This window comes from Manis pentadactyla, chromosome Y (genome assembly GCF_030020395.1).
Source record: "Manis pentadactyla isolate mManPen7 chromosome Y, mManPen7.hap1, whole genome shotgun sequence".
Lineage (NCBI taxonomy): Eukaryota > Metazoa > Chordata > Mammalia > Pholidota > Manidae > Manis > Manis pentadactyla.
In genome coordinates, this window is record NC_080039.1 from 30,240,525 (window position 1) to 30,255,371 (window position 14,847).

General features: G+C 35.2%; 1 pseudogene; it reads right to left on the reverse strand.

Moving 5' to 3' along the window:
- Positions 1-5,886: 5,886 nt before the first annotated feature.
- LOC130682114 (putative bifunctional UDP-N-acetylglucosamine transferase and deubiquitinase ALG13) overlaps positions 5,887-14,847 on the reverse strand; it is a 111,221-nt pseudogene continuing 102,260 nt past the window's right edge.

Here is a 14,847-nt window from a genome sequence, read left to right on the forward strand (position 1 = left end):
TACTTTCTGTAAAAAGTGCAAATTCAGTGTCATCCTTAAATGTGTTCAAAAATATCTTGTTCAATAAAATGATTTTGTATATTTTTAGCTTCAGTATAAACAGAAATAGAGCATTTCATTTTTTTCCCCTGAAATGTACGGCTGCTCAGATTAAGCTGTTTTGTTCCTTTTCCAATGTAATCATAGCCACCTATTATTAATAAACACTTATAAACAATGCATTTTACACTATCATTGAAACAGCAGAAACACTTAAAGGAGACCTCCCCATTCCCATATATTTGAAAAAATAGATGATTGAAAATAAGTATCATTCTAACTTGTGTTTCCCATTAAACCAAGCTGTGACTATTGAATATTTAAGAATTGAATAAGCATTTATAAAGAACTTGGAGATGATGATATGACAGGACCAATACAGCTATAAAGCTATAGCTTACAACACTGAGAAAACTTACAGGCCTTCTCCTGGAAATTTCTTAAAAGAGTACCCCAAATATGACACATGTTATACAGAACAGTTTGAATCTGTGGGTGAGAACACATGTAAACTGGATCAAGCGGATCATTATTAAACTAGTATAATCTGGGTACATTTGGGCAATATTTCCTCAGGTATCAGTCACATTTCCTTTTAAGATTTTGTAGTAATAGACTTTTCAGCAATTAGCTTTCCCCTCATTAATTTAGACTCCTTAAGTTATACTGTCTTATATTTTACTAATCAATATTAACTTTTAGGCCACCAGAGCACTGGTTAGCATACCAGAATAGCTTATTTCCCTTTCAGTCAAATAACTCACTTCCAAGTCCTGGCCTAATTTCTTTTAAGCATGATTGGGTATGCAACATCTATATATTGGTTAGATAATTCAGGACAATTCAAAATTAATATCTGAAAAAGCTCTGTAACCAACATACACAAAGAACTCCTATAACTCAATAATAGAACACAATTTGAATATACTTCAAAAGGGAATATATACAACTAGCAAATAAACAAGTGAAGAAATGCTAAACACAATCAGGGAAATGCAAATTAAAACCATAACAAGATATCACTTACTACACACCCACCAGAATGGCTAAAACCAAAAAAAATGACACCACCAAATCTTGACCAGGATGAAAAGTGGAACTGTCATACATTGCTGGTGGGAGTGTAAACTGGCACAACCACTTTAGAAGAATGTTCTGCAGTTCCTTAAAAAACTAAATATACACCTAACTTAAAGACCAAGCAGTTCCATTTCAAGAGGAATGAAAACAAATGCTAATAAAGACTTGTACAAAAAGGTTTAGTTTTATTCATATCTAAAAGCTGGTAATGTCCCCGGTGTCCATCAACAGAATGGACAAACAATGGCATAACTTTACAATGAATGCTGCTCAGTAATAAAAGGGAAATACTGACACAACATTGATGGGATTCCAAATACATTATGCTGAAAGAAGCCTTATGCAAATGAACACATACTCTGATTCATTTACATACACTGTGAAAAATAGAAACTAATCTATGATGGGGGATATATCAGAAGAACAGTGGTTGAATAGAGGTGGGGATCAGGGAAGCAGGAATTGGGAAGGAGCATGGGGGAATTTTCTTGAGTTATGGAAATGTTACCTTGATAAGAGTTTGAGTTTCACAGATGTGTCATTTGTCAAAATTCACTGCATCAAACACCTATTCATGCATTGCAGTGCATGGAAACTTTACAACAGCAAAAAAAAAAAAACCTTTTAACACTGACTTCTAGTTAATAAGACGCATGCTGAAATATTTAAGGGTGAACTGTACTTAAGTTTGCAATTTTCTTTGTAATGCATCAAAAATAAGGATTTATAAGGCAGGTATAGGAAATGTTAATTGTAGAATCTAGGTGGTGGATATACAGATGCTCATTGCACAATTATTTCAACTTCCTATTATGTTTAAATTTTTTCAAAATAAAACACTAGAAAATAAGCAGTGAGCAAAGGAAAAGAACTAGGTTAACAAAAGCCAAATCTACATTATGCTTCAAAACAACCAGGAGGAAAACTTTTTGGGTAGCTGAAACTATTTCAGCAGAGCTAAAGGAATGAAAGAAAATTGAAACAAAGTTCAACTGCAGAAGTAAGCAAAAGCAAAACAATTGACTATAAAATGGTGGAGTTCTTTTTGGTAGGGCTATACATGTGATAGAACATTTCATTTCTATTGTGCTAAGAACACATACCATGAGAGCTACCCTCTTAACATATTTTGAAGTGTAATACAGTATTGTTATCTATAGACACAAAGTTGTACAGCAGATCTCTAGAACTTATTCATCTTACATAACTGAAATTTATCAGGATAAAAATAGTCACTTTGATCAGGCTAATATACCAACAAGGAAGCAAAACATTAGTTTTTTTGTTTACTAAAGTATCACTGACATACAATCTTATGTTAGTTTCAAATACAGTGGTTCAACATTTATCCATGTTATCAAGTCCTCATCCCCTCTAGTGCAATCGCTATTCGTCAACACTGAAAAACATTACAGAATCATTCATTGTATTCTCCATACTGTACTACTGTTCCTGTGACCAACCTATAGTATGATTGTGGACTATTGTGCCCCTTAGTCCCCTTCCTCCAACCACACCCCCCATGCTCCCCAACCCCTCCCCTTTGGTAACCATTAGTCCCTTCTTGGTGTCTATTAGCCTACTGGTATTTTTTTTCTTCTGTATTGCTCTGTTGGGAGTTATACTCCACAAGTAAGTGAAACCCTGTGGTATTTGTCAACCTCTACCTGGCTTATTTAACTGAGCATAATACCCTCTATATTCATCCATGGTGTTGCAAAACACATTAGTTTTTTTTTTTAAGTCTAAAACTTTACTACCCCATTACTAGGACAGAAACTTTTCTATAATTCTGTAAACAATGTGAAAAGCCTGTATTACATAGTTTGAAAAAGCCAAAAGGTCTCCAAGAAAAGATCTGCCTGTTGATTAGGTACAAGGACTGACCACTCACTTAACCCCAATAAAACAATATTGTTAATCAGTAATATCTGGCTAAAATAGATCTTAACATTTTTATTGACTGGCCTGAATTCATAAGAATTTATTCAGTTTAACTTTAATATTGTTGAAATCACTCCATTTTCACAAAAGATTTAGCCAGTGGCAAGAGCCACCTACCAGGAAAGAGTTAAAATAAAAAAAAAAAAAAAAAAGCAGTTCAACAGTAAAAGATTTCTTGGTTTCCAAGCTCTAGTCTGGCAACATTAGGAGAAAAGTGAACTCAGAGTGGTGGCGATTAGAAAACACAATGAAGCAGTAAAACCTAAAATGGTTTGCTCACTTCAATTAGTTTTAACTACAAATAAATGTCATGGATTAAAAAAAATTAATTTTTACCTGTATGTAGTGAATATTCTTGAGAATTACAGAATTTACCAATAGCTGCCTACAGTATAGGGTTGCCTTAACCCCCAGATATATTAACAAGGTACCTACCTATAGACATTTCATGTCACCCTCTCTAAAATCTTATGTTTAATTTTTAGTATTCAAACCACCTGATGATGTAACTGGCCTGTTGCTGGGCTGCTGCTTCCATACCTTTAGACAGTAAGCTATCATTGCGTTACATAGAGAACTTGGCCCAGTGCTCTGGGTGGAGGCAGAGACGCTAGTGCTCGACCTACCACCAGAGAACAAGCCGGGTAATAAACCCTTCCACCCCAGAGAACGTTTTGCTGTCAGTTTCTTTGGTCACACTGAATCCACAGCGAACTTGCCCAGGGATGAAACCCACTGGCAAGACAACAGGTTACCTCCATCTTCCCTACCCCCAAGACAATAAAAGGATCAGTGTATACTCCTTGATTATTTCTCTGAGAAGACTGTAATACATAAACAAGTGTAGACTATACTTGGATGATTTAAACAGACCATACATACTGGTGACTTCAACACAGGTGACAGTAACAAGCTGATCTAGTAGACACCACTGATCCCTGGTTTGTAATTTAACAAGCATCTCATCAAATTGCAATAATTAGTAACAGACCACAGCAACCTACAAGTTTAAAATTAAAAACAAACCAAGTGGAAGCCTAAGACAAGTGTGCCTGTCTTAAAACCAGTTTCCAGGCCCACGTTCTCAAGGCAAGACTACAACCATCTAAAACACCCCTTAGAAGCTGATTTAGTGAATCACTGACAGTTGAAGGTACAGGACAATTCACTTGTTGAGAATAATGTGTATTTCAGAAACATTAGCATACAAAAATGTTAGACAGAGACTGCTCCATGTTTTAAGTTTGACAAAAGTAAATCTTCCCTTAAAACATAAAACAATTTGTACCTGTATAAAACAGGAGATTAGCAGAGAAGCTAAAACACTAATAGACAAATTGTTATGAAGCCAGTACACGCACTGCCTTCCATCTTTCTTTACTAAAGTTGTCACATACTTGTACAACAAGGATTTAAGATCAAGGATGCAAAAACAAAACACAACCAGTTCCGTGTCTTATGAAGCACAAGCCTTAACTAGGTCACTGATTTGGAACTCATTAATATCATTCATCTCGAGAACAGCACATTGAAGATATGATACCTTTTTTGAAATGGATTCCAGTCCAGTTCTTTCAGCTGTTACAGCAGCTCAAGTCCCAAAGTCTCAATATTTTTTGCCTGGGGTGTAACTCAAGGTTGAAAAGGACAAGCATTAATGATCTTAACATAAAGACTTTATAAATATTAAGACAATATAAGTAACTTTTGTGGCAACCAAAGAATACACTTTAAATAGATGTTTGTCAGGTGAGAAACTGCAAAGCATTCATGATCAATTAGTCCTCAGAGAACTGACTCAGAAGAATCTTCTGGTCTTTAGGTAGATGAAAGGGAGAAGGCAGAAAGGCTGATGAAATACATCTCACGAAGTCAGAGACAAGGCAAGCCTGGAGAGATACAAGTCTAAAAACAAAAACAGAAAGATAATAACAACAACTGGAAGTACAGGACAATGAAAAAGTAAGTCTGGATCAAAGTTCCAGAAGGAAGTAAACAGACTTAAATAAATGCAACCTAAAAAGAAACATTCTCAAGGGAAAACAACCAGATATGGTAGTACAAGCACTGCAGTATCTTACGATCAAATAACATTTCAACTGGTCCCATCAATTCTTGCCATAAATTTGTTGTTTTGCAACCAAAGTAGAGTGGAAGAAAATATACTGGAACAATCAAATGTCTGTTACTCTTTGCTGCCAGGAAAAAGTGAAATGAAAATCACACTAATTTTAGCAATTTTAAATGCAAATTTTATTCACTGCTAACTGCAAAGAACACGAATTCAGTAGTGTGCAGTAAAACACTTACATAAATTCAGTATTAAACAGAGCATATGGGATAAATCTAAAGCACAGCACTATGTGCCTTTGATATGGTTATCACAGAACACAACTCAGTTCAGACAATTAAGAAAGAATTCAATACTGCTAGTTACCCAGAAGCAAATGTTCAAGGTTTCATAAAAAAACAGTTGTTGCACTTTTCATGGTTTAATATGGTATGTAATATCTAAACCAAGGATATAGTTCATGTGATTTATTCTTTTTATCAGTTGGTACCATCAGTTAATACAGTTGACAAGCCTGCTGAAAGGAAAACAGTTGAGTACGATGAAGTATGCTCAGTATGTGGCTAGCTGCACATCCACCTCAATTTCCTTAACCACATCCCAGAGCAATACTCCTTTATTTTAAAGTACTATTTAAACCAGAAGATAAAATAATTTTAAAGACAAATATAACAGTAACCACTCTAACAACTTAACTCAAACACTAACATAAAACAATTTTTAAAAACCAGAAGAGCAAGAAAAATGGCAGTGTTAAGAATGCTTCATACTGCTGAATCTTACATATTCTGAGGTACATGATGAGAAGCTAATGGAGGTGAAGCGATATAGCCAACTGGCCCAGGTCTCATAGTACCATGAATATGACAAGAACCACCACATGCTGCACCAACTGGATGCCAAGGGAAACCATAAGGATAATAAGGCACAACAGGAAGGCAGGATTCAAAACCAAGCAAAGATGGCTGCCCAAAGGGATCTGACATCACTGGATACTGGACTGCTCCATGAGGCACAGGTGCAGGGTCAGCATTTGGAAAAGTATCTGAAATAAAGAATGTAAACAGTATGCTTTATATACAAAGATACACAAAGCATCAACATAAATGGATGATCTTACAGGTAAAAATTAATTTATCACTAACTATAGGAAAGATCACAACAATTATGGTGGGAGCACTTTAGATAATCAGTGTTGGTAATTTAAGACAGGTTATCAGAAGATTGTATGAAAATTTCCTTAAAAAAGTGTGTGTTGTATGTATATGTGTCAAATATATTCTGCCTAGAGACAACTCTCTCTCTGGGATCGTATAAGTACCAAAACAGACTAGATGCTACTTTCTATAGAGTCCTTCTAGTCAATTAAATTCTTTTAACAGTCAGTTGCAATTAAGATATTCAATAGCTTTCAGTGTAACACATATCATCCAAATAACTATTCTGTATTTCTTAAGCAATTAAAAATTCAGGTGTCTAAAGTAGTGACTCTGTGGCATCTTACTTCACTAATGGACAGTGACTGCAATGGGGTATGGGGGGGGCTTGATAAAATGGGTGAATGTAATAACGACATTGTTTTTCACATTAAACCTTCATAAGAGTATATATTAATGATACCAGAATAAAAAAAACTTGGGTGTCTATACCATCCAGCCTATACTTTAAGGTAAAGGTCTAAAGAGCATCCTAAAAGACAAAACAATTTAAGTGTCATGTCTTGAATGTCATAAAGATATTAGCGTAATTTTAGTTTTACAGCACTTTAGCTACATAGACACTGTTCTGACCCTGCTATAGTGACTATATAAGTAGTAAACAAAAAGGAGTCCTTCATTACTTGGGATAACATAGATTAGCTCATTCTGTGAAATTAAGACTGCCAAGGTCTCATGGTTTACTACAATTGAAAATTTATAAATGGTACCTGGTACAAAAATACATTAAAGGTTGAAACTTTTTAATTTTTATTACCACAGGCCACATCACACCACCAGACTAGGATTAAGATTCCATAAGGCTAAAGTTCCAAAACCATTAGTATGTTTTAAAATAAAAAGGGAAGGAAGGATATTCATATTCCTCACATGACCCCGACACAGTATACTTATGTGTTTAGTATATAGATACAGGGTATCTCTCTCATTTAGTTCTTAGAACAATCCTGGCAAATCAAGTATTTCCCATTTTACAGATAGTTAGGGAGGTTAAGTAACTCAGCCAAGATCGCCACCATCAAGCGAGCAGTGCTGGATGGGAAACAGATTTGGTTAGGTTAGTCTACATCCTTTCTTCCACCTCCTGCTGACTCTTTCCAAGGGCAGTCCAAAGATCCTGTTCTCAATCCTTCATATTGCCTCCTCACGTTATACTGTGAACTCATAGACAGAGCAACCATCTTTATGGTGTGGTACAACAGTCTGAGGATTCCTTTACATACTTAAAAATTTAGGATCTGAAATAGCTTTTGCTTATGTGGGTTATAACTATCAATATTTACTGTATTAGGAAATAAACTAAGAAAGTTAAGAATATTTAATTCATGTAAAAATAAGCCCACTACTGGTAACACAAAATTTTTACAGAAAATGATTTTCCAAAACAAAAATTGAGACAAGTGGCATTGTTTTACACTTGTGCAAATCTCTAATGTATGGCTGAATATAGACAGCTGGATTCTCTTATCTGCTTCTGCATTTAATCGATCATGATAATGTTGTTTTGGTTGGAGTATATGAAGAAAATCTGGCCTCATACAGATTTGTAGTTGGAAGGAAGGGAAGTCTTCAAATAACTAGCCTTTCCAGGTAATTGTAGATTACTTCTGACACTACACCCAAACTAGGTAAGTCGTAGTTTTTTAAAGGTCGGTAGCAATGTGGACTTTTTGTACTCTGTCAGTATTAAAATACAGTTTTATCTTGTACTTTTGAGAGATGTTACAGAATCATGCACAGGTGACATTATACATTGGTAAAAGAGAAAATATTATTTCACTGAGATATACCGATATCCCAAATGTTGACACACTTCATTATACAGTGTAAAAAAATGACATTCATTAATAGACCCATCTATCGTATTATGAGAGTTAAGTACTAGGAAGCTGTCAAACTCATAGTGGAAGGCAAGTTTTCAAAAATTTTAATTTTTATTCAAAAACTGTAATTGTTACCTTGGTCCACAAATACTACCAGTAGTTTTATTTTAAATGACAGGCTCACATTGTTCATTTGAGAAAATGTCTGCCAGATCCCCAAGTCTGAATAACCATAGTCAGTCCTTCATTTTTTCAAGTAAACATAGTGTTCTATGAAAAAAGCTAGTTCAGATCAGAACTCAACCTCACAAATCCTTTTAAGGTGGTCATCAATATGCAGAGTGCTTATTACTACTTACCATTTTGTTACACAGAATAGGTACAATTATTCAACGATAAAGATTTAATAGAAATAAGAGTATCTTTGATGAAACAAAAAATAAAACTTGCATTTTTTTTGTATTATGGGTGTGGGAATGAACAAGATGCTGATCACTAGCACACAGTTTCATTGCTCCTGCCTTAATTTGGGGCTTAGGCACCAGCAGTTTTACCCACCACTGATTTTTGCACCCTCAGTGCAAATATAACACAGTGAAAGAGACCATTAAAATCTGTGTATGATGATGAATACTTTGGGCCTCATGGATCCCTTAAAAGGGTCTCACAGACCCTAAAGGACACGCATAGCATGCTTTGAGAAACACTGCTCTGGTATATAGACCTAATGAAATACCTGAAGACTATTATTTACAATAAAATCTAATTGTCTTTCTTGCAGGCAATCTTACTATATACTCACCACTTGCTGATGCTTCTGCCTGTGTGCCATCTTGGCTCTCCACCTCACTGTACAACTGAGAACTGGTTTGGTCTGCCAGAGAAGGTGTCTCAGTATAGCCTGGATAATTCTGCACATGAAGCTGCCGCTGCTGGTGCATATATGGCACATAGACCAAGGAGTGCCAGTAGTTGTGGTGATAGCACTTAGATAAGAGAGGGAAAACACACATACTTTACGGTTACCTTTTCTTAAAATAGTATGGTTACTCACTTAAAAAAAAGTTGGGCCATGATTTTTAGGTGGGGTAACAATGACTTATTGACCTAAAAGATATGACATTTAGTAAATCTATTCTCTATTATAACTTTTAGGATATTTTCCAGCGTCCCAATCTCATAGTTGGACCTAGAAAATCTTTTAAGAAAGCATCTTAATTAGAGATACACACAATGACCTGTATACAAAGATGTCTTTCATAGCATTATTTATAAAAGCAAAAAAAGAATGAACAACACAACTATTTGACAACAGGAAACGGAATGATGAATTCAAATAGAGGCAATATGAAAATGCTGTAATAGAAAAAAAGTGCTCACATTGTTAACTTAAAAATTTATAAAATTATATAGCAGCGCATATTTTATAAGAAAGTATATAAGCTGTAAGGAAACACAGTGTACAGTGGTTATAATTTGGCTGCTTTAGCATTTCTGAGATTAATGACAATGACTGCTATTACCTTTAATATGAAAAATCATTAAAATGTCTATTCTGCATTTATTTGCATTCCCATGATGTAAAATGCAGAATATTTTAAAATGCCATACCTTATGGAATGAGTTACCTTTCCATATGTGACTATAATAAACTAACATAACTGAAGGGGAAAATAGTTTATTTTTCAGTTCTTGAAACTACATTTAAGAAATGTAGTCTTGAAGAACAAAACACACTCTACTACTCAATTTGAAAATGTGTGACAGTTGGAGAATACAGTTTTCTGGAAATGGTATGTCCAAGGTTTTAGAGAAATCCATGTTTGGGAATATGAACTATTCTGAACATTATCCAGGAGAATGGATCATTCACCAGACCTTAAGATGTATTATTCCTTTTCAGGAAAAATGCCATCTTGTTGTATCAGAAGTCAAGTGTATTTCAGGGAGAAAATGATGGCTGAAATGATAAAACAGGTCTTTCCTGAAATCAGAAACACCTGTCAGTGACATAAACATATCTGTCAGTAAATGCCTTCAACAATTCAGGGTAGTGAAATCAGTGTTTGGCAATTACGTATGTATATGAACACTTTAAAATAATAGAGCTCTTTAAATGTCTTTGAATTAGTCTGATTACTTTTCCAATGAAATGCAGAATTAGTCATAAAAATGTTTTAAGTATGGATAAATAATCCATTTATTATTTTGAAACAGAACAACATACTGAAGGATTGGCGTATATTAAATGTGAAGGCCAATATATGCCAAAGCTAGGGTGCTTAGAGCCCCTACTCACCATAATTTAACAACTGTTTTTAAGAGAAACTGAAGCACTATGAGGCTAAAGTAGAAAACTGACCTGCATCACCTTCAGAGATACATTATTAAAGACAGGAATAAAACTTTTAGGCCCCTGTCAGTATTCTTGGCTATTAAAGTTCAAGAGTCTGCTTATCAAAACAGCTTCATTTTTAATACAGACTTTATCAAAGCAATTTAAACATGACTCTTACCTGCAATCCCAGATTGAAATAGTACTGCAGAACTTTCATATCTAAAATTAAAAATTTTGATTTTAGTGATTACAAGACATAAGCATTTAGAACACTTAGAAGCTTTTCTTTGAGTATTAAGGTAGATACCTTATCAACGAGTCTCCTTAGTCTCCCTTAGTAAATGTAAATGACTACTTACCTATCACTATAGAGACCATTTTCTGATCCAAAGTTTAATTTACCAAATACATATTTTATTTCTATTCTTAATATTAGGCAGACATTACAGGAATGCCACTTTGGCTAATATTTAGAAAAAGTCCAGTAGAGGTATTTTCTTGCTTGCCTCAAGACTAAAATTTTACTTTAATACAAATCTACTACATAAGCAATCATATTGGTCCTCTATTAATGGAGCTCCACACTGCACAAATGAATGCTCTCCCAATGCTAGGATTAGTGATGCCTTTTGAGATAAGTGTATGAAACAATTCATCTTGCTTTTATTTAACACGACCAATTTACAACCCCTAGAACTCCAAAAAGAGGAGGCAATTAAGAAGGTAACTCAAAAGAAGTTATACCCTAAGGTGATAAAATTTTTCCAGACACAGAACTTAAAATATCTCACAAGTGAACAAAAACTAGATGGTATGGTAGGAGGGGAAACAGTCACAGCATTCCCGTTCTCTCTCTGTATTTATCTTCACTGACTGACCTGGAATACATATACATTCTCATAAATAAGGTAACGTGCTCCACTAACAAATGAACTCTCAGAAAACAGCTTTCTTAAGTTGGAAACTCTAAGTAAAAACATACATAACACCACTTTGAAGAATCAGCTTGTATTCTGACTATTTTGTGGGAGTATAGTATAAAGCCTAATGCTCTAGCTAAAAAATATGAAAAGATAATAGCAGGAAATTCACAAATGGCATGAGATTCTACTCCTCAGCATATATATATATACAGCCACACAGAACTTGTACACAAATATCCTCAGCAGGAACAAAATAGAAAATGAACAAGCGGGACTACATCAAACTAAAAAGCTTCTGTATGGCAAAGGACACCATCAGCAGAACAAAAAGGCATCCTACAGTGTGGGAGAATATATTTGTAAATGATTTATTCGACAAGGGATTAACATCCAAAATATATGAAGAGCTAGCATGCCTCAACACCCAAATAATAAATAACCCGATTAAAAAAAGGGCAGAGGATCTGAACAGACACTTCTCCACAGACAAAACTCAGATGACCAACAGGCACACAAAAAGGTGCCCCACATCGCTAATTATCAGGGAAATGCAACTTAAAACCACAATGAGGTATCACCTCACACCAGTTAGGAAAGCCAACATCCAAAAGACAAGAAACAACAAATGCTGGTGAGGATGAGGGGAAAGGGGAGCCCTCTTACACTGCTGGTGGGAATATAAACTAGTTCAGCCATTGTGGAAAGCAATACGGAGGTGCCTCAAAACACTAAAAATAGAAATGCCACTGAACCCAGTAATTCCACCCCAGGAATTTACCCGAAGAAAACAAGATCCCTGAATCAAAAAGACATATGCATCCCTATGTTTATCACAGCACTATTTACAATAGCCAAGATATGGAAACAACCTAAGTGTCCATCAGTAGAAGAATGGATAAAGAAGATGTGGCATATACACAATGGAGTATCTTTCAGCCATAAGAAGAAAAGGAATCCTACCTTTTGCAACAACATGGATGGAGCTGAAGAGTATTATGCTCAGTGAAATAAGCCAAGCAGAGAAAGACAAGTATCAGATGATTTCCCTTATTTGTGGAATCTAACAACAAAGCAAAACTGAAGGAACAAAACAGCAGCAGACTCACAGACTCTGATAAAGGACTAGGGGTTACCAAAAGGGAGGGGTTGTGGAGAGTGGGTGGAGAGGGAGAAGGGAATTAAGGGGCACTATAATTCACAGTCACAGTATAGGTAGGTCATGGGGAAGGCAATACAGCATGGAAAAGACAAGCAATGACTCTATAGCATCTTACTACACTGATAGACAGTGACTGCAATGGTGGGGGGTGGTGTGGACTTGATAACACAGGTGAATGTTGAAACCACAATGTTGTTCATGTGGAACCTTCATAAGATGGTATATCTATGATTCTTCAAAAAAATATCATGAGCAGTATTATTCACAATAGCAAAAAAGTGGAAACCCAAATGTCAATAAACCAACAGAGAAAAATGCAGCATATCCATACAATGGATTATTCAGCCACAGAAAAGAATGAAGAATAGATACATGTTACAATCATGGATGACTTTTGAAAACACTATACTAAGTCAAAAAAGCCAACTTCAAGAGACCCCATATTGTATGATTCTACTTATATGAGATGTCCAAAACAGGCAAATCTATGGAGGCAGGAAGTAGAATAGTGGCTGCCAGGGACGAGAATGAGGAGTGACTAATAATGTGGGTAGGGTTTCTTTTTGGGGTGATAAAAACATCCCGGAATTAGTGATAGTTGAACATATTTGTGAATGTGTTAAAGACCACTGAGTTGTAAACTTTAACGGGGAGACTTATATGGTATGTGAATTATAGCTCAAGCTGTTAAAAACAAGTGGCACAGTAAGGACCATAAAAATTCAAAAAAATCATTTTGAAATGCAATGGGGGATTATCATGAAAATGACTGAGTGGATGGAGAGAATTTCAGTGGAATCACCATCTCAGAAGCAGAAAACCAGGTGAATAGAGTTCTTGTAAAGTAGGTGCTAAGGTTCAAGTTTGGGGAAAAAAAAGTAGGAGGAGATAAGGTTCAACTATTTTACACAAAACTAACAAACACCAATCTATGACAAATCAATTCCACTCCTAGGTATTTACCCAAAGGAAATGAAAACATGCTCGCAAAGACTTTTATGAGAATGTTCATGAAAGGTTTATTCATAAGAGCCCCAAACTGGAAATAGCCCGGATGTCCATTAATAGAATGGACAACCTGTGGAATATCCATACAATTAAATTATATTGGTAAGCAATGGACAACCATTGGTACATATGCAGCAACATGGAAAAACCTCAGAAGCATAATGCTGAGTTTAAGAAGCCTTCCACAAAGGGCACATACTGTATGATTATATTTACATGAAGTTCTAAAACAGATAAAACTGGCAGAAAAAAGAGAACAGTGATTGCCTCTTAAAGGAAGTGGAGCTAGGGGTGGGGAATGACTAGAAAGGGGCACAAGGGAACTTTGTGGGATAATGGTAGTATTTTCTATCTTGACCAGGATTTAGGTTACAGAGGTGCAAGTATCTATTTGTCAAAACTCAGCAGGTGTACATTTAAGATTTGTGCATTTCATTATATGTAAACTTTACATCAGAAGAAAAAATAAGTATCAAACTCTAGTTAAAGATATGTATGCTGAAGTTTTTATGCAATAGATCGTTGAAGTCTACAATTTACTTTGAAATGCACCAAAAATAAGATGGATTGAAGGGAAAGATGGATACATGAAGTACAGTTAAATGTTAATGATAAAATCCAGGTAGTGGATATATCAATATTCATTTTAAAATTCAACTTTCATGTATGTTTGAACATTTTCATAAAATGCTGGAATATGTATAATTAGCATTATGTGCCAACTGAGTAGATCCTGGGCAGGGGTACGTAAGTGAAAGGAAGGAGTAAGGGTTTAGATACTGGGTAAATTAGGTGGAAATGACACATTATTAAAAAAACAGGAAACCAAGAAGAGTCCATGTTTTACATGGCCTGGAGAGAAGAAAAAGGGAGATAACAATGAATTTCATTATAGACAGACTGAGTTTGAAAGAAAGAAAGCCAAATGTAGCAAGTGGCTAGACACAAGTACCTGAAAATTCAGAGGCCAGGGCTAGACAGATTTAGGAACCATCTATATAAAGGTGATAATGAAGCTTTAAGGTAAAGAAAAAGGAAAGAATGGAGGTGAAGATGATCTTGGTAACTACCATATGGGCTAGGAAGAAAAAAAACAGAACAGAGAAGCAGCTAAAAAATCAAGGTAACGTTAAAGTAAAGAAAGTATAAAGAAGCTACAATTTTCAACTACAAATCTCTTTTGAAAAACAATGCCAAACAGAGGTGTAAAACAAAGAATTTCCTATGGGAAACTGCTCTTTACTT